At 50.5% G+C, this 22,714-nt stretch overlaps 1 long non-coding RNA gene across 2 annotated transcripts; it reads left to right on the top strand.

Moving 5' to 3' along the window:
• Window positions 1–24: 24 nt before the first annotated feature.
• LOC115080724 lies at window positions 25–21,779 on the top strand. Of its 2 annotated transcripts, none has more exons than XR_003853641.1 (4): window positions 25–86; window positions 905–1,021; window positions 9,126–9,309; window positions 21,317–21,779. It is a non-coding gene; the product is annotated as an uncharacterized LOC115080724 (long non-coding RNA). The 2 variants fall into 2 exon arrangements; XR_003853640.1 differs by having other exon boundaries at window positions 64–131.
• Window positions 21,780–22,714: the final 935 nt, after the last annotated feature.

Raw genomic sequence — 22,714 nt, 5'->3', positions numbered from 1 at the left:
CCTACTTCCGGTTTCCCCAGCCGTCCCAGGCCCACGCTCTGGCGTCACGGCCAGTCCTTCTGCCGGCGGCTCATCGGTGCAATGAGGTGCTTCGGGCCTCAGCCCTGAGACATTTGGGGGGTTTTTGTATTGTGTGTGTTTCTTTGGTATTTTAAGCAATTCCCAAAGTTTTAATTCTCCCAGTGGATACAATATATTTCTCTACTGGGGGGAGAAGATGGGCCAGCAAGGAGTTTAGGATTTCTGCTGGGACACTGAAAAATGCAGAGTGCGCAGGGGCTGAAAATGCTAGAGGGAGATTCCAGCAAAATGTAGAGAGGGCAGGGGCTGGAAATACCAGAGGGAGACTCCAGCAAAATTTAAACAGCTCAGGGGCTGAAAATACCAGAGGGGAGACAACAGCAAAATGCAGAGATTTCAGGGGCTGAAAATACAAGAGGGAGACTCCAGCAAAATGCAGAGAGCGCAGGAGCTGGAAATACCAGAGGGAGACTCCAGCAAAAAGCAGAGAGCGCAGGGGATGGAAATACCAGAGGGCAAAATGCAGAGAATGCAGGGGATGAAAATACCAGGGTAGACTCCAGCAAAAAGCAGAGAGCGCAGGGGATGGAAATACCAGAGGAGACTCCAGCAAAATGCAGAGAGCGCAGGGGCTGGAAATACCAGAGGGCAAAATGCAGAGAGTGCAGGGGATGAAAATACCAGCGGAGACCCCCATCAAAATGCAGAGAGCGCATGGGCTAAACATTCCATGGGAGAAACCCCCTACACCCTTCCCACTGAATCACCAGGTCTAGAAAGGTGAGAAAATCCTTGCTTCCCCCTCAGCACACAAATACAGTGTCACCAGGTACAGGTGAGCATCTCTAATTTTTCTTTGGTCCTACTGTTTTCTGTTCCCCAGGTGCTCCATGTTTGAGTTTTGATGTGATCCCGGACAACCTGGGAGAGAAGCATTTGGAGTTCCCCCTGTCCCTCTTTCTGTGCATGGGGACTCAGGTGACATGGCACAGGGAAACAGGTAATTCCCAGAGACTACAGGGTGGAAGAGTAGCTTAGTGGTTAGAGTAGAGGGCTACGAATCAGGAAATCCAGCATTCAAATCCCACTGCCATTCCACGTGACCTTGGGCAAGTCACTTTGAAGAAACTAAAGGCCCTATTTACTAAAGATTTTCTTCTATTCTGTATTGATGGGAAAAATGCTTAGTAAATTACTGTCTTAGATTATAAGCCTTCTGGAGATAGGGAAATAGCTATAGTGACTGAATGTAACACACTTTGAAATGCCAAACAGGAATATAATTTAAATATATACCAGAGGAGACTCCAGCAAAATGCAGCGAATACAGGGGCTGGAAATACCAGAGGGAGACTCCAGCAAAATGCAGAGAGGGCAGGAAATACCAGAGGAGACTCCAGCAAAATGCAGCGAATACAGGGGCTGGAAATACCAGAGGGAGACTCCAGCAAAATGCAGAGAGGGCAGGAAATACCAGAGGAGACTCCAGCAAAATGCAGTGAATGCAGGGGCTGGAAATACCAGAAGAGACTCCAGCAAAATGCAGAGAGCGCAGGGGCTGGAAATACCAGAGGAGACTCCAGCAAAATGCAGAGAGCGCAGGGTCTGGAAATACCAGAGAAGACTCCAGCAAAATACAGAGAGCGCAGGGTCTGGAAATACCAGAGGAGACTCCAGCAAAATACAGAGAGCACAGGGGCTGGAAATGCCAGAGGGAGACTCCAGCAAAATGCAGAGCGCGCAGGGGCTGAAAATACCAGGGGAGACTCCAGCAAAATGCAGAGAGCGCAGGGTCTGGAAATACCAGAGGAGACTCCAGCAAAATGCAGAGAGTGCAGGGGCTGGAAATACCAGAGGGAGACTCCAGCAAAATGCAGAGAGCGCAGGGGCTGGAAATAGCAGGGGGAGACGCCAGGAACATGCAGCGAGCGCAGGGGCTGTGCATGCCGGCGTGGAGGGTGCCTGCTTCTGGAGCAGCGCCTGTCTCTCTCTCCACCCTTTCCCATTAGTCTGGGGCTGGCGGGCGGCCGCTAGGTGTCAGGGCTCCGTCAGGGAAGGGACTGCACCAGCTCAGAAGTGAGGAAGCAGGGAGGACTGCAGAAGCTGGAGTCAGGCATGCAGATCCCAGGAGATTCCTCGGGAGCCTGGGGCTTCTGCTGACCCTGGAGTGCAAACATTTCTCTTCCAGGCAAACAAAACTGGGAGTCTGCCTCCAAGGGCTCCGATTCATTTCTGAAACTTGCCCTTTGCTTTTCAAGTTGGGGGTCTTTCTTTATGACTTCACATCCCAAAAATGCCAGGGACAGGTCCGTGTTTGGGGGGGGAAGGGGGGCACGGATGGGGGTTTTTGGATTGTCGGGCAGCGGATGGGTCATGATGCTTAAACGCTTCTCGCAGTCTGGTGGAAGTGGGGGGAGGGCTGGGGACAGAGTTCAGCTGGCAGCTCCCTCCCCCCCCCCCAGAAAGGCATGTGCGTAATCGCCTTGCCATTTTTACCGCTGTAATGATGGCCTTGGCAGTGCTCAGCTGGCTCCGAGGGGATGGGTGCAGCTGGCAAGCGGCAGGCACGGGTGAGGGCGGGGCAGGAAGTGGTGGAGAGGCCCGAGCAGCAGAACCATGAGTGGAGGGGGGGGCTTTGCTCCTGTTTGTGGGAGATTTCATATCCCCCCCCCCCCCACCGCGACTCCTGCCCCTGTAGCTGGCCGGGTGGATTTTGGGGAGAGAGGGTTTTATGTGTTAGCTCTTGGGGGCAAAGCAGGAGAGAGTTCACTTTCTTCTGCAGTGGGAGTGGCCGGGAGGGGGAGCGGGGAAGGTTGTTATTGGCCAAGGATAAAAATAAAAACATATCCCTTGCTTCTGATGGTGTATGTGCTTGGCAGCAGCCTGCCTCCACCATCGTGTTCGCTGAGGGCGTGTGTCCTGGATGTAAAAGACAGCACCTGTAACAGCACAGCTGTCCCCTTAACACTATGCTGGCGGGCTGGGAAATGGCATGAGTCCTAGTTATGAAGGACAGCATCCCAACACCGTGCAGGGAACGGGAGTGTGTCCTGGGTATGAAGGACAGGATCCTAACATGCTGGGGTGCAGGGAACGGGAGTGCGTCCTGGGTATGAAGGACAGGATCCCAACACCGTGCTGGGGTGCAGGGAACTGGAGTGCGTCCTGGGTATGAAGGACAGTATCCCAACACCGTGCTGGGCTGCAGGAAACTGGAGTGCATCCTGTGTATGAAGGACAGTATCCTAGCATGCTGGGATGCAAGGAACGGGAGTGCGTCCTGGGTATGAAGGACATTATCGTAACACCGTGCTGGGGTGCGGGGAACTTGAGTACGTCTTGGATATGAAGGACAATATCCTAACATGCTGGGATGCAGGGAACAGGAGTGCGTCCTGGGTATGAAGGACATTATCGTAACACCGTGCTGGGGTGCGGGGAACTTGAGTACGTCTTGGATATGAAGGACAGTATCCTAACATGCTGGGGTGCAGGGAACGGGAGTGCGTCCTGGATATGAACGACAGTATTCCAACACCGTGCTGGGGTGCAGGGAACTGGAGTGCATCCTGTGTATGAAGGACAGTATCCTAGCATGCTGGGATGCAGGGAACAGGAGTGCGTCCTGGGTATGAAGGACATTATCGTAACACCGTGCTGGGGTGCGGGGAACTTGAGTACGTCTTGGATATGAAGGACAGTATCCTAACACTGCTGGGGTGCAGGGAACTGGAGTGCATCCTGTGTATGAAGGACAGGATCCTAACATGCTGGGGTGCAGGGAACGGGAGTGCGTCCTGGGTATGAACGACAGTATCCCAACACCGTGCTGGGGTGCAGGGAACGGGAGTGCGTCCTGGGTATGAAGGCCATTATCGTAACACCGTGCTGGGGTGCTGGGAACTTGAGTACGTCCTGGATATGAAGGACAATATCCTAACACTGCTGGGGTGCAGGAAACTGGAGTGTGTCCTGTGTATGAAGGACAATATCCCAACACTGTGCTGGGGTGCAGGGAAATGCTGTGTGTCCTTGGTATGAAGGACAATATCCTAACACTGCTGGGGTGCAGGAAACTGGAGTGTGTCCTGTGTATGAAGGACAATATCCCAACACTGTGCTGGGGTGCAGGGAAATGCTGTGTGACTTGGTATGAAGGACAATATCCCAACACTGTGCTGGGGTGCAGGGAAATGCCGTGTGTCCTCGGTATGAAGGACAATATCTTAACATGCTGGGGTGTAGGGAACGGGAGTGCTTGCTGGATATGAAGGACAGTAACCTAACATGCTGGGGTGCAGGGAAATGGCATGTGCCCTGGCTATGAAGGACAATATCTTAACATTATGCTTGGGTGCAGGAAACGGGAGGACGTCCTGGGTATGAAGGGCAGGATTCTAATACCATGCTGGGGTGCGGGGAAATCGACCATGTCCCGTTTAGGAAGGACATTGCTCCTCCAGCAGCACAGCTCCCCCAACGCCATGTCGGGATGTCCGGAGCCATGGGCGCATCCCAGGTACGAAGGCTAAGCCCCAGCTGGGGAGGGAAGAGTTCCGGTATCCGTAGGAGCAGTAAGATTTCCAGGGAATGGGTACAAGTAATTGTTTCTCCCTGAGAAACAAATCATTTTTACAAGAAAATCATTAAGGCGGGGGTTAAAAAATGCAGACATGAGGTTATTAATCGGTTGGTTTCAGCCATAATGAAGCGACCTGCTTGACCCTTACATTAAGGCAAATTTCGCCTGTTCCGTGAAAATAATTAATATTCAATAAGGAACCAGAAGACGACTGCCGACTACCATGCAGTTTTGTCACAGCTGGAGAGAGACGGGGGTTGCCACTGCCTTAAGACAGAGAGCAGGAAACAGCTGTCCGCTGCACATCTAGTTTACCCTGGACTTCTCCGTAACCTCTGGGTTCTCCGCCCCCTGTTCCTCTCCCACAGCAACACACTTGAATTTTAGCCTAGGGATGGGCAGTGCCATCTCGGCAGGCTCCCCCTCCCCCAAATCTGTCAGGGATAGAGCCTGGGATTAGAGTTGAGGCCCAGGGGAATAAACTGATTTTTCGGGTATCCAGTTCAGTTTTTATCTGCACTTTTCTCTTTCTTATTCTGTGTTGGGTGAGGGTCTGTCCGTGTCCTGCATGTGTGAGTGAGGTGAGGGAGGCTGCCAGTGAAGTTTCTGTGCAGGGATCTGTCGCAGTCCGGCTGGTTCTGTTTCCCAGTAGGAGGTGTATTGGGGTTCTAGGTCCCACTGCTGCCTTTTCCTAGGTAGAGTTTTTGCTGGGTGAGTGCTGGCAGTTAGTGCTGTTATGGTGGGGCAGGTTTGCTCTGCAGGTGCTGAGGGTGTATTTTGCAGGGTTTTGTGATGGGTCACAGAGTGTCTGTAGTGCAGAGAGTTTGTGTTGCTGGGTGAGTGCTGGCAGTTAGTGCTGTTATGGTGGGGCAGGTTTGCTGTGCAGGTGCTGAGGGTATATTTTGCAGGGTTTGTGTTGGGTCACAGAGTGTCTGGTAGTGGAGAGAGTTTGTGTTGCTGGGTGAGTGCTGGCAGTTAGTGCTGTTATGGTGGGGCAGGTTTGCTGTGCAGGTGCTGAGGGTGTATTTTGCAGGGTTTTGTGTTGGGTCACAGAGTGTGTGTAGTGGAGAGAGTTTGTGTTGCTGGGTGAGTGCTGGCAGTGCTGTTATGGTGGGGCAGGTTTGCTCTGCAGGTGCTGAGGGTGTATTTTGCAGGGTTTGTGTTGGGTCACAGAGTGTCTGTAGTGGAGAGAGTTTGTGTTGCTGGGTGAGTGCTGGCAGTTAGTGCTGTTATGGTGGGGCAGGTTTGCTGTGCAGGTGCTGAGGGTGTATTTTGCAGGGTTTGTGTTGGGTCACAGAGTGTGTGTAGTGGAGAGAGTTTGTGTTGCTGGGTGAGTGCAGGCAGTTAGTGCTGTTATGGTGGGGCAGGTTTGCTGTGCAGGTGCTGAGGGTGTATTTTGCAGGGTTTGTGTTGGGTCACAGAGTGTCTGTAGTGGAGAGAGTTTGTGTTGCTGGGTGAGTGCTGGCAGTTAGTGCTGTTATGGTGGGGCAGGTTTGCTGTGCAGGTGCTGAGGGTGTATTTTGCAGGGTTTGTGTTGGGTCACAGAGTGTGTGTAGTGGAGAGAGTTTGTGTTGCTGGGTGAGTGCAGGCAGTTAGTGCTGTTATGGTGGGGCAGGTTTGCTGTGCAGGTGCTGAGGGTGTATTTTGCAGGGTTTGTGTTGGGTCACAGAGTGTGTGTAGTGGAGAGAGTTTGTGTTGTGGGTGAGTGCTGGCAGTTAGTGCTGTTATGGTGGGGCAGGTTTGCAGTGCAGGTGCTGAGGGTGTATTTTGCAGGGTTTTGTGTTGGGTCACAGAGTGTCTGTAGTGGAGAGAGTTTGTGTTGCTGGGTGAGTGCTGGCAGTTAGTGCTGTTATGGTGGGGCAGGTTTGCTCTGCAGGTGCTGAGGGTGTATTTTGCAGGGTTTGTGTTGGGTCACAGAGTGTCTGTAGTGGAGAGAGTTTGTGTTGCTGGGTGAGTGCAGGCAGTTAGTGCTGTTATGGTGGGGCAGGTTTGCTGTGCAGGTGCTGAGGGTGTATTTTGCAGGGTTTGTGTTGGGTCACAGAGTGTCTGTAGTGGAGAGAGTTTGTGTTGCTGGGTGAGTGCTGGCAGTTAGTGCTGTTATGGTGGGGCAGGTTTGCTGTGCAGGTGCTGAGGGTGTATTTTGCAGGGTTTGTGTTGGGTCACAGAGTGTGTGTAGTGGAGAGAGTTTGTGTTGCTGGGTGAGTGCAGGCAGTTAGTGCTGTTATGGTGGGGCAGGTTTGCTGTGCAGGTGCTGAGGGTGTATTTTGCAGGGTTTGTGTTGGGTCACAGAGTGTCTGTAGTGGAGAGAGTTTGTGTTGCTGGGTGAGTGCTGGCAGTTAGTGCTGTTATGGTGGGGCAGGTTTGCTGTGCAGGTGCTGAGGGTGTATTTTGCAGGGTTTGTGTTGGGTCACAGAGTGTCTGTAGTGGAGAGAGTTTGTGTTGCTGGGTGAGTGCAGGCAGTTAGTGCTGTTATGGTGGGGCAGGTTTGCTGTGCAGGTGCTGAGGGTGTATTTTGCAGGGTTTGTGTTGGGTCACAGAGTGTGTGTAGTGGAGAGAGTTTGTGTTGCTGGGTGAGTGCTGGCAGTTAGTGCTGTTATGGTGGGGCAGGTTTGCAGTGCAGGTGCTGAGGGTGTATTTTGCAGGGTTTTGTGTTGGGTCACAGAGTGTGTGTAGTGGAGAGAGTTTGTGTTGCTGGGTGAGTGCTGGCAGTTAGTGCTGTTATGGTGGGGCAGGTTTGCTGTGCAGGTGCTGAGGGTGTATTTTGCAGGGTTTTGTGTTGGGTCACAGAGTGTCTGTAGTGGAGAGAGTTTGTGTTGCTGGGTGAGTGCAGGCAGTTAGTGCTGTTATGGTGGGGCAGGTTTGCTGTGTAGGTGCTGAGGGTGTATTTTGCAGGGTTTTGTGTTGGGTCACAGAGTGTCTGTAGTGGAGAGAGTTTGTGATGCTGGGTGAGTGCAGGCAGTTAGTGCTGTTATGGTGGGGCAGGTTTGCTCTGCAGGTGCTGAGGGTGTTTTTTGCAGGGTTTTGTGTTGGGTCACAGAGTGTCTGTAGTGGAGAGAGTTTGTGTTGCTGGGTGAGTGCAGGCAGTTAGTGCTGTTATGGTGGGGCAGGTTTGCTGTGCAGGTGCTGAGGGTGTATTTTGCAGGGTTTTGTGTTGGGTCACAGAGTGTCTGTAGTGGAGAGAGTTTGTGTTGCTGGGTGAGTGCTGGCAGTTAGTGCTGTTATGGTGGGGCAGGTTTGCTGTGCAGGTGCTGAGGGTGTATTTTGCAGGGTTTTGTGTTGGGTCACAGAGTGTCTGTAGTGGAGAGAGTTTGTGTTGCTGGGTGAGTGCAGGCAGTTAGTGCTGTTATGGTGGGGCAGGTTTGCTGTGCAGGTGCTGAGGGTGTATTTTGCAGGGTTTTGTGTTGGGTCACAGAGTGTCTGTAGTGGAGAGAGTTTGTGTTGCTGGGTGAGTGCTGGCAGTTAGTGCTGTTATGGTGGGGCAGGTTTGCTGTGCAGGTGCTGAGGGTGTATTTTGCAGGGTTTTGTGTTGGGTCACAGAGTGTCTGTAGTGGAGAGAGTTTGTGTTGCTGGGTGAGTGCTGGCAGTTAGTGCTGTTATGGTGGGGCAGGTTTGCTGTGCAGGTGCTGAGGGTGTATTTTGCAGGGTTTTGTGTTGGGTCACAGAGTGTGTGTAGTGGAGGGAGTTTGTGTTGCTGGGTGAGTGCTGGCAGTTAGTGCTGTTATGGTGGGGCAGGTTTGCTGTGCGGGTGCTGAGGGTGTATTTTGCAGGGTTTTGTGTTGGGTCACAGAGTGTCTGTAGTGGAGAGAGTTTGTGTTGCTGGGTGAGTGTGGCAGTTAGTGCTGTTATGGTGGGGCAGGTTTGCTCTGCAGGTGCTGAGGGTGTTGTGCCACAGAGCAAAGCCATCATGCTGCTAAGTAGTGCCCCAGGCGGTGGGCAGGGTGGTGCCGTCGTCCAGGGCAGCAGGACATGTCCCTCCAGTGAGACAGGTGGATTGGGAGCAGGGGCTGAGGACAGTCCCATGCTCTTGACGAGGGGCCCCCAGGGCGACGCAGAATTGACCCCCACCAGAGCTTGAGTTTCGCTTGCGGCTGCAGTGGCATCAGCAGCGTGGCACCCAGGGCGGCTGCCCATCTCGCCCACCTCGTGTGGGGGCTCCGTCCCGGGGTGCCTCGCCCACTAGCGCTGTCGCCGTCTTGTGGAAGTCAGAGGCTGCCTCATTGCTAGTCTCTCCGTGCACCCCTGGTGACTCAGCCCTCCATGTCTCTCCTCCGCTGCACTTCAGTGGTCACCCAGGACGCAGCCGTGTCCTCTCGCGTGCCTGCAACCCGCCTTTCTCTCATACACGGACTCTCTCTCCCCCTTACCATCCCTTTAATCTCCTCTCTGCCATCCTCCCTCCTTCTCTTTCTCTCCTCCCCGCTCTCTCCTTCCCTCTTTCTCTTCCCCCTCCTTTGTCTGGGAACCGAGTGCTCTGATCTTTTAGGCCGGCTGCATTATTATCCTGGCTCTATTTCTTATCCAGGCTCACTTGTGGTGGAGACAGAAGCCGGGCCAAGGGGTTAAAGCAGAAGGAAGGATGTCACGAGGGATTAACAACCGGCACCCCCCCTTACAGCACAGACAAGGGAGACCCCCCCTTCCCTCTTTCCACTCCCCCCAATATCTCTCGGAAACCCAATTCTCCAGAACTGAACACAGTATTCCAGGTAAGACCTCACCAGGGTCCTATACAGGAGTATAAGCACCTTGCTGGCTATTCACCCCTCTCCATCTCCTCCTTTGCTTTCCTTCATCGCCCACGACAAAAGGGGGTGGGGAGATGGGCTAGCATTTGTAGATGTTTTAAAGAAGCAGACGACAGCCAGAGGTCATATAGTGGGGACCCACAAATACACAGGCTGCACCTGAAGGGAGTCTGCACAGGAAAGCTTAAAGGGTAACACAAAACACAGCCTGAGCTTCATCTGCCACTGCCACTCTGCAGGAGCAGAGAAAAAGGCAAATGCTGATTTTCAACCCTAATGGACCCCACTCATCACACAAACACATAGTCTAGCAAATGCATGTCACAAAAGCACACACAGACACACGCACGCCCCCTTTTTTTTGTCTGCTGCACACGAACCTGTCAGAGGCAATCAGGGACAAGCTGTAAGTAATAAAACAAGAGGTCCTCTGAGGTAACATTGAGGCTTGGTTTGGGTTTCCTGCTGCCCATGCAGGGACAGGCAGAAAAATGCAGTCCCTCAGCACTGGGAGAGATTATTTCATGAGGGAGGCAGAAAATGACAGAGGGTGAGGAAGGGAGGGAGAGAGAGTGTGAGGGACAGAGGTGATGTGGCTGTCAATAGGCATGTGAGAGTGCAAGACAGAGGGAGAGGATGTGCGAGCGTGAGCATACATGCGAGTGTGCAAGACAGAGATGAGAGGGTAATGTGACTGTGAGCATATATGCATGTGAGCAGGATGGAAGAGGGAGAGGGGATTTGTGAGTGTGCCAGGCAGAGAGGAAGATGGAATTTGTCAGTAGGAGTGCGAGCGATGTGTGTATATCGGGGAGCAGCCTGTGTATCCGTGTGTGTCAGCGGCAGCCCAGTGCACAACAAAATACATACTGCCGGTCGCAAACGCTCCCCCACTAATCAACACCCAAGTACCTCTTCCAGTACTGAGACCCTCACACACAGCTCTGCTGATGCTCCTCATTCCTGCCCTGCAGCACCCACTGCTATTCCAGTACTGAGACCCTCATACACAGCTCTTCCAATGCACCTCACTCCTGCCCTGCAGCACCCCCTGCTATTCCAGTACTGAGACCCCCACACACAGCTCTGCCAATGCACCTCACTCCTGCCCTGCAGCACCCCCTGCTATTCCAGTACTGACACCCTCACACACAGCTCTGCCAATGCACCTCACTCCTGCCCTGCAGCATCTCCTGCTATTCCGGTACTGAGACCCTCACACACAGCTCTGCCAATGCTCCTCACTCCTGCCCTGCAGCACCTCCTGCTATTCCAGTACTGAGACCTTCACACACAGCTCTGCCAATGCACCTCACTCCTGCCCTGCAGCACCTCCTGCTATCCCAGTACTGAGATCCTCACACACAGCTCTGCCAATGCACCTCACTCCTGCCCTGCAGCACCCCCTGCTATTCCAGTACTGAGACCCTCACACACAGCTCTGCCAATGCTCCTCACTCCTGCCCTGCAGCACCTCCTGCTATTCCAGTACTGAGACCCCCACACACAGCTCTGCCAATGCACCTCACTCCTGCCCTGCAGCACCCCCTGCTATTCCAGCACTGAGACCCTCACACACATAGCTCTGCCAATGCACCTCACTCCTGCCCTGCAGCACCCCCTGCTATTCCAGCACTGAGACCCTCACACACAGCTCTGCCAATGCACCTCACTCCTGCCCTGCAGCACCTCCTGCTATTCCAGTACTGAGACCCTCACACACAGCCCTGCCAATGCACCTCACTCCTGCCCTGCAGCACCTCCTGCTATTCCAGTACTGAGACCCTCACACACAGCTCTGCCAATGCACCTCACTCCTGCCCTGCAGCACCCCCTGCTATTCCAGCACTGAGACCCTCACACACAGCTCTGCCAATGCACCTCACTCCTGCCCTGCAGCACCTCCTGCTATTCCAGTACTGAGACCCTCACACACAGCTCTGCCACTGCACCTCACTCCTGCCCTGCAGCACCCCCTGCTATTCCAGTACTGAGACCCCCCACACACAGCTCTGCCAATGCACCTCACTCCTGCCCTGCAGCACCTCCTGCTATTCCAGTACTGAGACCCTCACACACAGCTCTGCCAATGCACCTCACTCCTGCCCTGCAGCACCTCCTGCTATTCCAGCACTGAGACCCTCACACACAGCTCTGCCAATGCACCTCACTCCTGCCCTGCAGCACCTCCTGCTATTCCAGTACTGAGACCCTCACACACAGCTCTGCCAATGCACCTCACTCCTGCCCTGCAGCACCTCCTGCTATTCCAGTACTGAGACCCTCACACACAGCCCTGCCAATGCACCTCACTCCTGCCCTGCAGCACCCCCTTTTCTACCCTTCCTCTCCATTTCCTCCATAACCTTTCCTACTTCCTTCCTCCGGAGAAAGTGATTAAGGATTCCTCCAACGGCATCTGCTCAGCTTGTTTGGTCTTTAATTAACAAGTAATTACATGTTTAATATTCACAGCTCCCTGGGCCTGCCAGTCCTGGATCTGAACAAGCTCCTTCACTGAGGGATTTGCAGGGAAGCGGGTGCAAACAGGTCTATAGTGCTTTATTTGGCAGGTGTCCTCTCACTGGAGCTGCAAGACCTCCCCTCCCCCCTCTTGTGCATGTAAAACAGAGGGACCAGCTTGGCCTAGAGCTTGTTAGCCCCCCCCCCCCCCCCGCACTGTCGTGCCAGCCCCATCCCTCCCCCCAGCTCGTGCTTAGATATCACTGGGAGGGAAGCAGACATTTCCTGCTTTCATGGCAGGGATCCCAGGGTGCAGGAGCGCTCATCCATTTATTCCAAGGAATTAATAAGGGGTTAATTAGATGCTTCTGAGAGTTTGGAAGGACACATTTTGGAGGGGTGGGGTGCTGGAGGAGGAGAAGGGGGTAAGAGCAGACAGGATTTTACACGCACAAGCTCCCAAGGAATGATCTTAGCAAAACATGTCCGTGACATTTCATGCTGTCACCCATGCGGTGTTACCCCGATGATCACAGGAATTAGGCCTGAGACGGATTAGGCCCTAGACGAATCCCCCAACTTGCCTATTGGCAGCAGCTCCGGCACAGCGCTCCCTTCTTTGGCAGTATTGGCTCTGGCACACAGTCACATCCCCCCCGGCCTCATGGTAATGGGATTTTCCTCCCCCAAAAATGTTGACGCTCAAAGTGAATGCCTCGTTTGCGTAATGGAAACACCAGCCCTGAGAGAGTGATGACGGAACAGCGGGTGCAGGAAGCCGAGCGCGGTGGTGACGGTCAAAGCCCTCTCCCCCTGCAGCCGGAGACCGTCTCTGTACTCGGCCGGTGAGCGCTGAGCCCAGGTAAGTAAAGAAGAACTCCTCCGATTCAGAGACGTGGAAGGGCTCTTGCTCGGCGCGCCGTACCGATGACGTTCCCGATCCCGTTGGGGCAAGGGAAGGGGGTTTCCGAGCGGGTTCAGCGGCCCCCCGATGGGCTAGGCCCCGCTTCAGGCTCAGTGAGGCACTCCACGTGGCAGGCCGCAGCGGCGCCATCTTGCACGCGGTTTTGTGCGGTGCCATTTTCCCCCATAGACTATCGGTATACGCGATGTGGGTGCGCGCATAGGTAGGCGCTCACCTGTGCGCATACCTACACGTGTAAGTACACGCATACATTCGCGCACAACCGGACGCCTATACTTAAGTGCGTTGGGGTGGATTTGTGCACACTCGAGTTCAAGTGCTAGCCGGCTGAAAGCACAAGCTGCACTGAACTATGGCCCTGGCAGCAAAGAACCACAAGCGACACTCTGTGCTGCCTGCCATATTAGGGCTTCGCAGTCTGACCTTGAATCCTTCCTGTGTCAGCACTGTGAGGAGGCCAAGGGAGGGCTGGACTCTCAGAACTTCTCCAAGCCCGGCCCCTTTCAGTAGGAGGACGGGTCAGCTATGACCTTATCCGGTAGTATCTCAGATTTGAATGTTGTGATGCTGCCCGTGGGCCTAGCCGCGAGCAGGCTCTTACCTCCTCCGCCAGCCGGCCTGCTCTCCCGACGCCGTCTCCTGTGCGCCTTGGCAGTCGGAGCCGCTGCCTTCCTTTTCGCATGGCGGGCCGTGCCGTCATGCTCCGTGGCAGGTCAGCCACGGCTGCTGCCTCCTTCCTTAAGGCCAGGAGGCTGCCGACGAATTCTCTCCTTCACAGCTGGAGCCGCCGATGACAGCGCCGCACCCCGTGGCCTGGGAGCTGCCGCCGACCAGGCTTTCTACGCGGCATGGGAGCCGCCTCCAACCGGGCCTTCCACGCGGCCTGGGAGCCGCCATCCTCTTCCTCTTCAGCGGCCTGGAGACCACCTAGCTTCCGCAGCCCGGAGGCCACCATCATCCAGGTCCTCTTCCGCAGCCTGGAGGCCGCTCCGGAGCTACTCTTCACGCGGCCTGGAAGCCGCCATCATCTTCAGCTTCTCTCGCGGCAGGAGCCGCCTCCGATGCCTCAGGCCTACTTCTTCTCTTCACAGCATGGCTGCTATCCCTGGTCCTGCCTCCTTAGGCGCGGGGCTGCGCCTCTTCAGCCTAAAAGGGCCAGTCCTCCTTGTTCCTCCTTGTGATATCATCCTGGGCGTTCCTCTTCAGCCCTACAAAAGGGCTCAGCCTTTAGTTCCCGTCGCCTTTGCAAGGAGTTGGTCATGGAGTTGGACCTCTCCTGGATCTTCAGTTCTAGCTCTTCATTCCAGGAGTCCTCCGTGATCCCTCTTCACTTCTTCAAGGCACTCTGTTCCTTCTTGTCTTCGTCCATGGTTCCTGAACCTTCGTTGTTGCTTCATTCCATGTCCTGGTCTCTCGACGGATCCCGTCCTCCTGTCTTCAGATGTCCTGATGTCTCCGTGTCTTCAGATGTCCTGATGTCTCTGTCTCCTGATATCTTCATCTGTCATGTCCCAGACGCCCTTGAGGTCCTCCTCTTTAGAGGTCCCTGATGTCCAGATGCCATAGATGTCCCAACGCCTAGGTGTGCTGAGGTACCGGCGTCCTTTCGTATCCGATATCCTATGTTCCAACCCTGATATTCCAAGTCTCGCTCCTGATGTCCTTTGTCAGGTTATGATCCTGAAGTACCGTCAGTCCTTAAGCTCCGGGTTCAGCTTCGCCTCGCCCCAGTCCTCGTCTTCAGCTGACCTTCCTGGGAGTACATCTGTTTCTATCCGGTGTCTGAGTTTGGTGGCTGGATCCCTCTTCCGGTTGGATCTGTCTTCAAGCACTGCCCAGATTCCTCCCAGATCCTGAGCCTCTGTCTTCGCCTGAGTATCCCGAGTCCTTATCCTTGCCTGAGTCTTTCCAAGTTCCAAATCCTCATCGGAGTATCCAGAATCCTTGCCTGACTCTCTAGAATCCACCTCTGATCTTCATCCACGTCTGAGCGTCTTGCGTCTGAGTTCCAAGCCATCTCAGATCCTCGTCATGTCTGAGTTCCTAGCCACCTCACGTCCTCGTCTCGTCTGAGCTCCCAAGTACCAAGCATCCTCGTCTCATCTGAGTCTTCAAGTGTCCTCGTCTCATCTGAGTCCCAAGCCCCATGTGTCTTCATTTCATCTGAGCCTTCGAGCTTCCTCATCTTGTTCAAGCCATCAGCCTAGTCCAAGGCCAAGGTCCTGTGTTGTTCCAAATTCCAGTACCATTGCCTGTCCTCGACCTCTGTCCATCCTGCTGCATTTGCCGCTCTCCAGTGGCAGGTCCGAAAGGGCTATCGAGTGGCCGGAGGGCTACCCCAAAGACCAGCATTGCGCTGTTGGATCTCTACCGGTGTATGCAGGTTCGGCAGAAGTTAGGGCTCGGTGGCCAGCCTGCTCCTCCCATGCTTGGACACGTCTTGCCTTCCACGAAGCTCCTCTCTGCAGTCGCATAGTGGTCCAAGGGCACATATCTCCCCGGAATCGGGAGCGCTCCCTAGCACTCCCTCCCACAGGTTCCAAAATTGAGCAATCCCGGGACAGCGTCCTCCACAGGAGAGGGCATTTCAGTGGCACCTACCCCAGTTCCTCCTGGCCTAGGCATGGACCCGGTGCCCTTCTCTTGAGTGGAATTCTTTCAGGGCCTTCAAGCCTTTGTTCAGGCACAGTCAGCTGCTGCCCCTGCCCGGTCTGAGCCCCAGCTGGGAAGGCCTTTTCTTCCCAGCCCTATTAGCATGCCTCGCGACATGCCTCGCCTCACCAAGGATATCCCTGACAGAGACCCAGACACCATGGACATAAGAACGCAAGAACATGCCATACTGGGTCAGATCAAGGGTCCATCAAGCCCAGCATCCTGTTTCCAACGGTGCCCAATCCAGGCCATAAGAACCTGGCAAGTACCCAAAAACTAAGTCTATTCCATGTAACCGTTGCTAGTAATAGCAGTGGCTATTTTCTAAGTCAACTTAATTAATAAAAGGTAATGGACTTCACCTCCAAGAACATATCCAATCCTTTTTTAAACACGGTTACACTAAACTGCACTAACCACATCCTCTGGCAACAAATTCCACAGTTTAATTTTGCGTTGAGTGAAAAAGAACTTTCTCCGATTAGTTTTAAATGTGCCACATGCTAACTTCATGGAGTGCCCCCTAGTCTTTTTATTATCCAAAAGAGTAAATAACCGATTCACATCTACCTGTTCTAGACCTCTCATGATTTTAAAGACCTCTATCATATCCCCCCTCAGCTGTCTCTTCTCCAAGCTGAAAAGTCCTAACCTCTTTAGTCTTTCCTCATAGGGGAGCTGTTTCATTCCCTTTATCATTTTGGTCGCCCTTCTCTGTACAAAGGGGATGCAGACTCATTGGAAGATGAGGAAATCCCTCCAGGCTTGGATCCATACTGGACCATGTTACGGTTTTTCCACAGAGATGAATCGCTGGCACTAGTTTCCCAGACCCTGAAGACTCTGGGAGTTCCTGGCATGGACCCTATGTCGGAGCCAAAGAAGAACCCCATCCTGGTGTCTCTACAGAAAGCCTCTTGCTATTTCCCGATGCTGGAAGCCATTCAGACGTTAATTGACCTGGAGTGGGATGCCCTGGAAACCAGCTTTAAAGGAGGCCAAGTATTGGATGCCCTGTACCCTCTGGACCCAGAGGCCAAAGAACGCCTTGTTTCCAGAAAGTGGATGCCCTGGTCTGCACCGTTTTGAAGCGAACAACTATCCCAATAGAGGGAGGAGCCGCCTTGAAGGATGCACACTATAGGTGGCTGGAGTCCATCCTTAAGCAAGCCTTTGACATGACAGCAATGACGCTGCAGATCGCTTCCGATTGTGCCCTGGTCGCTCGCTCGTGTCTGCTTCTCTTGAGAGAGGCAGATAGCTCAGAGGCCCATTCCAGAGAGGCTATGGAGTCCGCTACAGCATTCCTAGTGGATGCAAGCTCTGACCTAGTGCATACCTCAGTCAGAGGGGTAGCCTCAGTGGTGGCGGCCAGAAGGCAACTATGGCTGCAAAATTGGTCAATGGATGAAAACTCTAAAGCAAACCTCAGAAAGATGCCCTTTAAGGGATCCCTCCTATTCGGAAGCAAATTGGAAAAGTTGGCCAGTAAATGGGGTGAATCTCCAGTGCCGCAGCTACCAGAAGATAAGAAAAAGAGGTTGCAGTGCCCTTCACCTATGAGGGTTCGGACCAGGGGCTCCCATTTTTTTTGGCCCTACAGAAACTCATCATTTCAGACATATCGGCCCTCGGGAAGGTCTCAGTCCTTTCGGAGCTGTCAACCAAAAATAGGAACTGGTTCGGGCTCGGGTTCGACCCGAACTCTTGGCTCTTAGGTTACTAAGAGCCAAGAGTAACAGATAAGTATGAGAAAAAAAAAGTGCGAAACTTGCTGGGCAGACTGGATGGACCGTTTGGTCTTCTTCTGCCGTCATTTCTATGTTTCTATGTAAAGCACTCCCAAGAAATTCTAAATTGACCAATCTAATCCCACGATTCTACATGATGACATCCATATGCATTGACGACACAGACGTCCTAGCATCAAAAATTCATTATCAATTTATTTTTTCTCGTTAATATATTGGCATTTTCAATTCCAATTATGATCTTGAATATAGTTTCATTAATTACCATTGTCATAGTGCATTTGTATCAAATCTCGAACATCAAACACCAATGTCATAATTTCTTCATTTAACATAAAAGTACTGTTTGTGATTTCATCACTTCTTCTCTAATGTTTACACTATTTATTTTTGAGGTCCCTCCTTATTAGTGAATCTAATCCTATAAGAACATAAGAAATGCCATACTGGGTCAGACCAAGGGTCCATCAAGCCCAGTATCCTGTTTCCAACAGTCGCCAATCCAAGTCACAAGTAACTGGCAAGTACCCAAACCATAAGTTTTTATGCTGGCATCCACATAAAAACTAACCATCAATATCTTCTATTGTAATTTGAGCTTCTTATGTAATATTATTGCTTTTTTATATCCATCTACTCCAACACAAGCATCGAACTTCTATTTACATCAAATTAGTGTAGTCCATTCTGTTTGGCAATTGAAGCCATGCGGTTCTTCAGCCTTTAAGCTACACATCCACTTCTGTTCTCTCTAATATAGTGCACGCACTCTATAGCCCCCTCTCACATTCTTTATGACTTGGTCTAAGGCAAACCATCTCAGATCCTCAATCTTATGTTGTTTCTTTCATGAGACAATGCTGCACAATGGGAGCCTTTTCTCTAACTTTGCGTGAACATCTCTTATGTTCACTCAATCGTAAATGCAATGACCTCTGTTTTTCCCACATAGATTTTCTCGCATGGACATTGAATAATATAAACAACAAAAGTAGACATGCATGTAGTGAAGTGTTGTAATTTATAAACCTGATTAATGGTGGGACACGTGTATTCATTAATTTGTAGAGTCTGACTACAAACAGAGCAATGTCCGTACTTAAAGTGTCCTCTGATCTTCTCTCCAGTATCAATAGAAATATCTTTATTCACTTGAGACAAAATAGCAGGACCTAAAAATTCTTTCAAGTTTTTGGATTTTGAAAACGCCATCCTGAAGTCCATGTCTTCAGATCCTGGAACCATTTGAACAACATTCCAATGAGAGCATTTGCTTCTCAGAATTTACCTTGAAAGCGGAGAATATTTGACCACACAAGTGGCCACTTTCGAGTCATCTTTTCTATCTGTTTTAGATAACAAAACTTCTCTGTCATTATAAAGCGCTCTCCTAAAAAGATTTAGAATGCACTTAACAGAATATCCTCTCATTCTGAATTTCTTCATCAGCTTCTGAGTCTGTTTTTTGTAACTTCCTACACTGGAGCAGTTGCGTTTGTATCTCAAAAACTGGGACACTGCCAAACTGTTCTTCAATGGCAACAGATGTGCGCTGGTATAATGTAAAAGAGTATTTCTAACAGTTTTCTTATTAAACACACTCATTTTTATTTCTCCTTCCTCTGATTTCCCAATCATTACATCCAAAAATGAAATGCTCTTCAAATTATAGCTCACTGTGAATTGCATTTCCTCATCGAGTGTTGAGCCATTTGCCAAACTTGCAAAGTGGTCAAATATTCTCCGCTTTCAAGGTAAATTCTGAGAAGCAAACGCTCGCATTGGCATGTTGTTCAAATGGTTCTAGGATTTGAAGACATGGACTTCAGGATGGCGTTTTCAAAATCCAAAAACTTGAAAGAATTTTTAGGTCCTGCTTTTTTGTCTCAAGTGAATAAAGACGATATTTCTATTGATACTGGAGAGAAGATCAGAGGACACTTTAAGAGTGGACATTGCCCTGTTTGTAGTCAGACTCTACAAATTAAAGAATACACTTGCCCCACCACTAAACAAGTTTATAAATTACAACACTTCACTACATGCATGTCTACTTTTGTTGTTTATATTATTCAATGTCCATGCAAGAAAATCTATGTGGGAAAAACAAAAAGGTCATTGCGTTTATGATTGAGTGAACATAAGAGATGTTTACGCAATGTTAGAGAAAAGGCTCCCATTGTGCAGCATTGTCTCATGAAAGAAACAACATAAGATTGAGGATCTGAGATGGTTTGCCTTAGACCAAATCATAAAGAATGTGAGAGGGGGCTATAGAGTGCGTGCACTATATTAGAGAGAACAGAAGTGGATGTGTAGATTAAAGGCTGAAGAACCACATGGATTCAATTGCCAAACAGAATGGACTACACTAATTTGATGTAAATAGAAGTTCGATGCTTGTGGTGGAGTAGATGGATATAAAAAAGCAATAATGTTGCATAGGAAGCTCAAATTACAATAGAAGATATTGATGGATATGCGGATGCCAGCATAAAAATTTATGGGATTAGATTAACAAATAAGGAGGGACCTCAATAATAAATAGTGTAAAAATTAGAAAATAAGTGGTGAAAACACAAACAATATTTTTATGTTAAATGAAGACGTTATGACATTGGTGTTTGATTTTTGAGCTGTGATACAAGTGCACTATGACAATGGGGATTAATGAACTATATTAAAGATCATATTTGGAATTGATTATGCCAATATTATATTAATGAGAAGAAATAAACATGATTAATTTTTGATGCTTCTTAGTGTTTGGGTAATTGCCGGGTTCTTGTGGCTTGGTTTGGCCTCTGTTGGAAACAGGATGCTGGGCTTGATGGACCCTTGGTCTGACCCAGCATGGCAATTTCTTATGTTCTTATATTCTTATGCTAGGACGTCTGTGACGTCTATGTGTATGGACATCACCACATAGAATCGTGGGATTAGATTCGTCAATTTAGAATTATTTGGGAATGCTTTCAAAAGACGTTGTGGCCATGTTTGAGTTATTGAGCCCAAGGAAACAAGCAAAGATGTACGGACTATGGACCGACTAAAAGAATTGTTGTGAATGCCAGGCTGAAGGGCAACGCCTGGAACTAGTAATGGCGGCCCAGTACCGCAAAGTGTAGGAAATGCAGGTGATACTGGCGGATTAGAATATGAAGTTAGGCCTCCGAGAGGGTTCAGGGAGGTTAAGGATTCTCCCGGTTGTATGGCCATTATGACTGAGTGAAGAATTTCCCTGCGGAAGTGAATTATCCGCAGATGCAGCTCCATCATTGCTCTCTACATTAAAGGTGGGGGTGGAAGGGAAATAGAACCAAGAGCTAAGAGAAACAGATAAGTATGAGAGAAAAAATGTGTGAAGCTTGCTGGGCAGACTGGATGGGCCATTTGGTCTTCTTCTGCCGTCATTTCTATGTTTCTATGTTTCTATATGTTTCTATGACGATTGACGCTCTTGAGGTCCAGAATGGGTATGATGAAATAGATGGAATAACGCCTCGTATTTTCCTGGGGTGTAGGTACCGGAGATACCTACACCCCATATCTACTTTGATAAGGCACCTCAAACAGAGGTGCCTTATCAAAGTAGATTCCACTGCCAGTTTCTTGTGTTCGGAGTACCAAGGAGACATCATGAACATGTCCTGAGGGATGCTGCGAAATTCCAGAGCATATCCTTCTTGTTAGTTACTTTTTGGTTCTATTTCCCTTCCACCCCCACCATTAATGTAGAGAGCAGTGATGGAACTGCATCTAAGTGAAATATCTAGCTTAATTAGTTAGGGGTAGTAACCGCCGCAATAAGCAAGCTACACCCATGCTTATTTGTTTACCCAGACTATGTAATTCAGTCCTTGTTGGTTGTTGTCTGTATATAGATCCACCTTTCTTCATTCCCCCTGCCGTTGAAGCAGAGAGCTATGCTGGATATGCATTGAAAGTGAAGTATCAGTCTTTCTCCCCTGCCATTGAAGCAGAGAGCTATGCTGGATATGCGTGAAGTATCAGTCTTTCTCCCTGCCGTTGAAGTAGAGAGCTATACTGGATATGCATTGAAATTGAAGTATCAGGCTTATTTGGTTTGGGGTGGTAACTGCCGTAACAAGCAAGCTACTCCCCGCTTTTTTGTGAATGCAAATCCTTTTTTCCACATTTCTCTTGCCTTTAGAAAGAAGTAGTGGCCATGTTGAGTTATTGAGTCCAAGGAAACAACCAAAGATGTATGGACTATGGACCGACTAAAAGTATTGTTGTGAATGCCCTGACGCAGCATCACCTGTGAAATGTTGGCCACGTCGGCGTTTTCCAGACACACTTCAGCGTTACACGGAGCCTATATAACTAAATGTTACCGGGCCCTTTGTAAGAAAAGTAAACACTAAATTAGAGAGATTCAAGAAAAATATCTTTTCCTGCTGGGCACACTTTTGTTTTCTAGGAATTTTTGACAAATTGAAGTTGAATAAAATTTAAGAAGGAAAGTAGATGTTTAAAGTCATAAAAAAAGAGGTTTTTTAGAGCTGTGATTGCGACAACTGGTTTTGGATTCAATATTTTCTGTTTTCAACCGGTACTGAGGTCTTTTCCTCTCAAAAAAAGATTTTTGGGACATTGTGGATCCCTTTCTGTACAGCAGACGTAATATAAAATATATACACCAGCGAGTTTTTTCTTTATATTCATTGTAATTTTAATTGTTGTACATAAAAAATAACATGGAACGCGCCCAGCTCTGGCACCCCGGACTGGGAATGGACGAAACCGCTCCAGCCCAGACGCGGCGGCCTGCAGTCCTGCACAAGCATGGCACCAGCATGGCCACACCTTCCTATTAAACATTTATTTACTGCAGCCAGGTGTACCGAGACACCTAAGAGAGGGTCCCTGCCCCATGGAGCTTACAGATAGGCAGAAAAGAGGGTTTGGGAACCCCGAGGCTAAGCTTGGATCTCTCACCCCGAGGGTTTCTCTAAGAAAAGTAGTGTGTGTCGCTGTAGCTTCTGATGTGTCTGTTGTGTATGTATGTGCTTGTGTGTTTTTGGGGCGTGTGTGTGTGTGGGGGAAGAGCAAAATGGGTTTAGAAGTAAGGTGAGAGGGGATCTAGTAACAGAGCAAACGTTGACAAATAAGGATGATCTGACCCATGCTATTCTGACTGAGGATATCTCCCAGACATCAGCAGGAAAGGTTGGACTTCCTGCAGGAGATCACTCCTCCTCCCTAGCTGGCAAGTCCAGCCAATTTACCCTGCAGCTTGGGCTGGGAAACTGGCCATCTTCCCCCCCCCCTCCCCCCACCCATACCAAATACATCAGCCCACCTGGCTTCCTCTTTTTTAGGGGCGGGTCTTGATGTAGCCTGTGGGCTGTTCCTGAACATACCCAGATCAGTCCAGACAAGTAGGTTTTGCATCCCCATCAGCGGATGGAGGCAGAGATCGAAACTTTGAGGCACTGCTACATAACTGAGCGTGCCACCTGCAGTCCCTCAGGATTTCTCTGTCTCCAGCAGATGGTAGAGGTGCAAAACCTGCAGTCCTGACTGATCTGGAGTTGGAGAGTTAAAG

The sequence above is a fragment of the Rhinatrema bivittatum genome, chromosome 19, assembly GCF_901001135.1.
Source record: "Rhinatrema bivittatum chromosome 19, aRhiBiv1.1, whole genome shotgun sequence".
Lineage (NCBI taxonomy): Eukaryota > Metazoa > Chordata > Amphibia > Gymnophiona > Rhinatrematidae > Rhinatrema > Rhinatrema bivittatum.
The sequence above is the reverse complement of the archived record's forward strand: the minus strand, read 5'-3'. Positions and strand labels throughout refer to the sequence as shown.